Source organism: Hyperolius riggenbachi, chromosome 9 (assembly GCF_040937935.1).
Source record: "Hyperolius riggenbachi isolate aHypRig1 chromosome 9, aHypRig1.pri, whole genome shotgun sequence".
In the NCBI taxonomy this organism is placed as follows: domain Eukaryota; kingdom Metazoa; phylum Chordata; class Amphibia; order Anura; family Hyperoliidae; genus Hyperolius; species Hyperolius riggenbachi.
In genome coordinates, this window is record NC_090654.1 from 202437498 (window position 1) to 202444363 (window position 6866).

Sequence of the window (6866 nt, forward strand, 5' to 3'; positions counted from 1 at the left end):
GAGCACCTCTCAAATTATGCCTAGCCCTCACTGCACAATCTGTAGAAATGCTGTTTAGCACTTCTTAATCTGCGGCAGTCTAGGAATGGATTTGCACTTTTCTTAACTGTAGTGCAGTTCTAGAAATTCACGCTGAACTGCCACTGTTAAGTAGGATTTAATAACTATCTTATAATTATCTTATTATAATGCAGAACAGTTCCCCCTGCTGGTTAGAATTGTTTAAAAAGAAAAAAAAACTGCTTTGATAAATCTGCCCATTGTGTTGGACTGGGAGGAATGCACATGTTCAAGTGACACATTTAAGTATTTTATTATACCCTTATTGTACTTATGATTTTTTTCTGCAAAATTAACATTTTGAGGCATCAATTAATAATGATTTTTTTTTTACTGGCTGAATAATTTAATAATAATGAATAAGCAGCTGTGCGTAATAACATGCCTGTGTATCTGAAGAAAGACTCCGAAATAACAATAAAGTTCTGCAACATACCTTTATGCCATAACTTACAACTACACAAAAAAAAGTGTTACAACAAACCTTCTGGGGATTGGAGAGGACATGGAAGGAGCTTGACTGTTTCTTTATGTTCATAGAGTGATGTTGGTAATTACCTAGCTGTGTGTATGGGGGAATGTGTTCACGCTGCTTGCATCATAGGGTGTGCCTGGTTCTGTACAATGGTTTTATATTTCCTAGCTGTTGAAAATCACAAAAAGCAGACATCTGAGCTAATGACTCTCCTGAGATTATTGCTTGTTGTATCACCCTCGACTGGATCCTATGTATAACAGTGGGAAATATAACAGTGTGAAAGGACCATACCTACTTCAATTATGTCAGCACCTCTGCACATAGAGTTGACCCTGAGAGCCATAAAGGAGACAAAACCTCTTAAAACATTGAAATGTTGGTTGCCAATTCACAATAGTAAGTCTGTAGAGAGAGTGAAATGTAGGATACAATATACTACATATACCCTTAGGGTACTTTCACACTGACACGTTGCCTTGCATTGAAATGGACACTGGATTGCGCACTGTAACGTAGTGCAATTGAAAGTCTATGAACCAGGGGCGTAACTAGACATCACTGGGCCCCCCTGCGAAACTTTGTATGGGGCCCCCCACGAAGCTTTGTATGGGGTCCCCCACCCCCCTCGCTTTCTGCTCAGGAAAACTGAGGACCAATGTGTTTTCCCCATGCAGATAAAAACACTTAGACTTAAAGAGACACTGAAGCGAAAAAAAAATTATGATATAGTGAATTGGTTGTGCACTATGAATAATTACTAGAAGATTAGCAGCAAAGAAAATATTCTCATACTTTTATTTTCAGGTGTATATAGTGTTTTTTCTAACATTCATAAAGTTTTAAAAATCACTCATGCGCCACATTTGAAACAATGGTATTAAATGATATTAGAAAGATAAAAATAAAAAACCATTCTAACTTGTCCGCACAAGAACGCAGAGCCATAAAAAGTCTACGAGAAGATCCCAATATTATTGTCCGACCAGCTGACAAAGGAGGGGGGGTGGTTATCCAGAATATCAATGATTATAATAAGGAAGCAGAACGTCAACTGAAAGATGAAAGAACCTATTTGAGGCTGAAAAAAGATCCCTGTATACAATTTCAAAAAGAGTTAGAGATATTGGTAAGAAAAGGAGAAGAGAGAGGGATTGTTAACAAAAAAGAATCTCTTTATATTCTACAAAAGAATCCCAGACTACCGGTGTATTATCACCTTCCAAAAATACACAAAAATGTCAGGGATCCACCCGGGAGACCGATTATCTCCGGGATTGGATCCTTGACTGCAAATTTATCTGAATATATTGATACATTTTTGCAAAAAGTTGTGGTTCAAACACAGTCCTATGTCAAGGATACGGGACACATCCTGCAAATACTAAAGGAAATAGAGTGGCAAGAAGGAGACATATTGTGTGTAGCGGACATTAGTTCACTATACACGATAATAGATCATGAGAAAGGGGTTGAGGCGGTTTCCTATTTTTTGGAAAGATATGGGAATGTCCCTGAGGACCAGGTGGATTTTATTAAGGAATCAATTTTATACATTTTGACTCACAATTATTTTATTTATGGGTCTGATTATTATCTACAGAGGGTCGGGACAGCTATGGGGACGAGGTTCGCACTCGGGTTCGCCAATCTGTATATGGCCTATTGGGAGGAGTTTGTCCTGAGGGGCCCGGGGGGCCCCGGTGCGGACCTCGTCCTGTGGCGGAGGTTCATAGACGATACGTTTTTTATTTGGAGGGGAGGTGAGGACAAGTTGCGTATATTTTTAGATTGGTTAAACGTAAAGAGTGAGTGCAATTTGGTCTTTACGAGTGAATTTAGTACCAACCAGGTTAATTTTTTAGATTTAACTATTTTTATTCAAGAAGGGGGAATCAAAACAAAGACATTTTTTAAGAAGGTGGATACTAATAGTTATATTTTTATGGACAGCTGTCACATGTTGAAATGGCTAACGAACATTCCAAAGAATCAATTCACTCGTATTAGGCGGAATTGTACCGACCTAGAGGACTTCGATTTGCAGGCAGACATCTTAAAGGATAGGTTTTTAGAAAAAAAGTATGAGGAAGAACTAGTTGAACATGCCTTAAAGGAAGTAATAAATTGTCCTAGAGAAAGGGTACTAGAAAGCAGAAGGAAAGAAGATTTGACTCCACCATTAAGCATTAAAATGCAATATAACCAACAGTCTAGAGATATCAAGAGGGTGGTGGATAAATATTGGGGTATTCTCCAACAGGATAGGACCCTAAATGGGATTTTAACCGAAAAACCAAGGTTTACATTTTGTAAAGCAAATAATCTGAAAAATATGATTGCACCAACTGTTGTTGAAACCAAGAGAGTAAAGAAACAGAAAGGGTCTTTTAGGAGGTGTGGTTTTTGTGTTCCATGCAAAAGCACCAAGTACAATGCACCAATAAAACAATTTAGATCAGCAGTGACCCAGGAAGAATTTGATATTTATGGTAATTTAAACTGTAACAGCAAAGGTGTAATATATATCATAGAATGCGGTTGCAATAAGCAATACGTGGGAAGAACAAAAAGGAAACTCTCATCTAGAATTGGAGAGCATGTGAACAGTATTAAAAAAAGAAATAAAAAATTGCCACTAAGCAAACATTTCTGGGAATGTCATGGGGGAAGCCTGCAGACTTTTAGATTCTATGCAATTCAAACTGTCGAGAAAGATTGGAGGGGAGGAGACTTTATTCAAAACATGTCAAGAAAAGAAACCAATTGGATTTATATATTGAACAGTTTGGCTCCGCTGGGATTGAATTTAGATGTGGAACTGTTCGCTTTTACATAAGGAATGTTCTTATATGTTTTCATGCAGATCTATGGAGAAAAACACACTGCAGGCATTTGTAGCAAATAGCATAGAGACAGGGGTGGAGCTATGACATAAAAAGAGCTGAGAAGCAAACGAGAACACGCCCTGAGGAAGGTAGGCGTATCCTACCGAAACTAGTCGACATTGGGTTGTCGGAGTGGTGACGTCACCTCTACAGTTCCAGATTGAATCTGAGGAACGATTTTTCAGCAAAGTGCTTAACATCCGCGGCAGACGTCAGGTTAACACGGGAGCCACCGGCCGGGCCTCATGATGCCAGAAGACATAGCGGAACCGTAAGCATAAAGGAATCAGTTATCTACCCCTTAAGCTGCGTGAGTTATTTGAACTGTCCTTTGGACCCGCAGCACGCTATTTTGCTTGAATGTTATGCAAAGAAATGGAAGTTTGAAAAGTCTGCAGGACGTTATCTGTTTTTGAAAACTTTTGAAAAGTTCTGCTTTTGTAAAGTTCTGCAGGACGCTATTTGTTTCTAGAGGTCTGTGCAAATGCAATCTGCCTATATAAAATCCTGCAAGATCTAATTTGCATACCAAGGAATGCGGAATTAGCCAGGACATTATCTGTTTTTGAAAAGTTCTGCTTTTGTAAAGTTCTGCAGGACGCTATTTGTTTCTAGAGGTCTGTGCAAATGCAATCTGCTTATACAAAATCCTGCAAGATCTAATTTGCATACCAAGGAATGCGGAATTAGCCACTTTACTCCTGGTGGATGTATATGAAATTGTATGCCTAAAGCTTTGCAAGACGAGATCCAAGCTATTTAACATGAACTTTTTCCTGTTGGATTTATGAATTATACCTTTGTGAGCTCACAGGACGTTATTTTTATTTTTATTTTATTGATTTTTGAACAAGAAAGGCTATTATTGCCATTTTTAAGGTGCAAAAACACTTTTTAACATTGGAAAGGTGCTATAGGGATTGGTGCAATTTTATGCTAGAAAACGAAGTTTACTCAGCGAATCAATCTATAGGTATATGTTGTGGCGTGTGCCAGACTGTTTACCATAGGGAGGTGGGACTGAGAAAGTTGGCTAGTGTTTGCTTGCATATTAATGTAATATATATGAATTTGAATTTATGAATTGAATAAAACTGTATATTTGATGGTATATATAGGCGCATGAGTGATTTTTAAAACTTTATGAATGCTTGAATGGTGGGGGTGTGAGTAACCCCATTTATCACTGACTGCAGCCAATTGAATTCATTTTATATTGAGTGGGCGCAAATCTACCTGTTTACATTTTTTCTAACATTGCATCATTCTATAATGTGTGCAGATTACACAACACTCAGCATTCAAAATGAGTCTTTCAGAGCAGTCTGTGAACTAATGACCTCTCCTCTAGCAGAGGAAAAGTAAATAGTCCAGGAACAGTTGAGATAATAAAAGTCAGATAACAGCCCTCTCCACGACTAACTTAGTCGTAGAGCTTAATGGCTTGTTTGCATAGAGATAACAACTGGAGTTTCTCAACTCTTCCTGTACTGGAAACAATTACACTGATGTATCTGATCTGAATGTTTTATTTCTTAGCTGTGCTACACATACAAATCATAATATCATAATTTTTTTTTCGCTTCAGTGTCTCTTTAAAGGAAACGTCAGGCAATCTATGCTACCCCCAGATCTACTTACCCGGGGTTTCCTCCAGCCCCTTGCAGCCGGCAAGTCCCTCGTTGCAGCTCTGTTCCCAGTACATACATACACACACAGCCTTATTATTTTACTACATGAGAGCACATGCTATATGGAGGAAGAACAATGACATGCTGAACATAAGATATAGTATCAATGTGACTTTGACAAAACATTCGGAATGTCACAAGCTCTCAATGAAGCAGCAACAGTAAGACATCAATCTCCACTCCATTGAGTTGTAAAAGTATTCAGAGGCCATAAAGTCATTAGCCCGTGTGATAAGAATCTAGGAATCCTTTTGCTGAAAAGGGAAAGTATACAACTTTTTTTCAAAATGTGATTTCTTTGTTTGTAAAGTCTTTGTCAAGTCTTTAGAACTTTGCAGCAGTGTGAGACAGATGTTTTTATGAACCCTAGGGAGCAGGCACAGTGTAGAAATTCCAAAGTGAGTGTGATTCCTTATCTGTGTGGTGGACACATGCAGTCAATATAACAATGGTGCGAGAGCAGAATATGTTTTTTCTCTTCATGCCCTTAGCTGTCAGTCTCTCAAACTTTTCCCCCCATGGGCCCCCTGTGGCTTCTGGGCCCCCCTGCGGAGGCATCCCTTGCAGGGTCTATTGTCACGCCCCTGCTATGAACAGTTCACATGTCATTAGTTGTTTATATGATGCGATACAACAGAATCCGCTGTTACGCAGAAAATGAAGTGCATTAGTAGAATCCCACACATTGACGCACGCAATGTAAGTCAACAAAGATGGAGACTAATTATTAAATATAACTATTGTTCCTTTAAAGCCTGTCTAGCTCTGGTATTGCTATAACGTTTGAAATACACTCAAGGAGTAGGGGAAAATATACAGTACCCTTTATTGATCCGCAAGGATTTGTGTTGATTCTGCTCAAGTGATCAACTCCTACTCACTAGCTGAAATAATACTGAATGTTACATACACAAACTCTACCAAAAACCCAACATTTTTCACCCCCCTAATTGGAGGCTTTGTCAGGGGAAGAGAACCTAGTGACAAGATGCAAGTGCAAAGTGCAATCAATACATTAAACATTCCACACAAAAATCAGACAGTCTTGTGGCTCTATCAGTTGCTGATTAGATTACTATACTGTATCGTTGACAAGAATACAATCACCTACCATCAGCCTGTTGGCAGTATAAACAGAATTACCAAAACTGCAGTGTAATAAAGCAACCACAAGATGTCACTGTAAAATGTAAAGTGCTGTAGTGATCTCTATGGTATTGCAATTTCCTATATTAACTCTGTTTTCCTCTCTGTTCTAAGTGATCTGAATTTCCTGATGGCTGTTTATGATCTATCTCAGCATGTTTTCTTTAGTAAAGAGTTCTAACTTATTATACTGGGTGCCTATCTGCATGTACAGAACACTTCATTACAGCCTACCTGCAGGTGGAGGAACCCGGAGACACTCCTACAGCATGCACATCACTCCTGCAAAGCTGCAAACTTACATTTGCTTATTGATGAGCATCATATGCTACAGTTCTGGGTACTCAGACCCTGAGGAATGGCAGAACTCCATGACGGATGTCTCAGCTGTTCTGACATTACCAGCCTGCAGGGAAAAGGATGAAAAGAGTTTAGAAGCCAGACAAAAATAAAAATTATTTTTTTGCTGGATTTTTTATTGATTTTTTGTGGGAAAATGTTCAAATAAAAAACAAAAACAAACAGACACTTATATAAATTTAGTAAAGCAGTAGGCTGTGACACAGTGTTGAAAAAAGTTCAGGCTAATGCAATAGAATTTGCACA

The 6866-nt window shown here is 38.5% G+C and overlaps 1 long non-coding RNA gene across 2 annotated transcripts; it reads right to left on the bottom strand.

Annotated features, from left to right (window-relative positions):
- Nucleotides 1–478: 478 nt before the first annotated feature.
- On the bottom strand, nucleotides 479–6660 carry LOC137531825 (uncharacterized). 2 transcript variants are annotated; one of them, XR_011023776.1, is made up of 2 exons: nucleotides 6495–6660; nucleotides 479–703 (listed from the first exon to the last, which is right to left on the bottom strand). It is a non-coding gene; the product is annotated as an uncharacterized lncRNA (long non-coding RNA). The 2 variants fall into 2 exon arrangements; XR_011023775.1 differs by having other exon boundaries at nucleotides 479–785.
- Nucleotides 6661–6866: the final 206 nt, after the last annotated feature.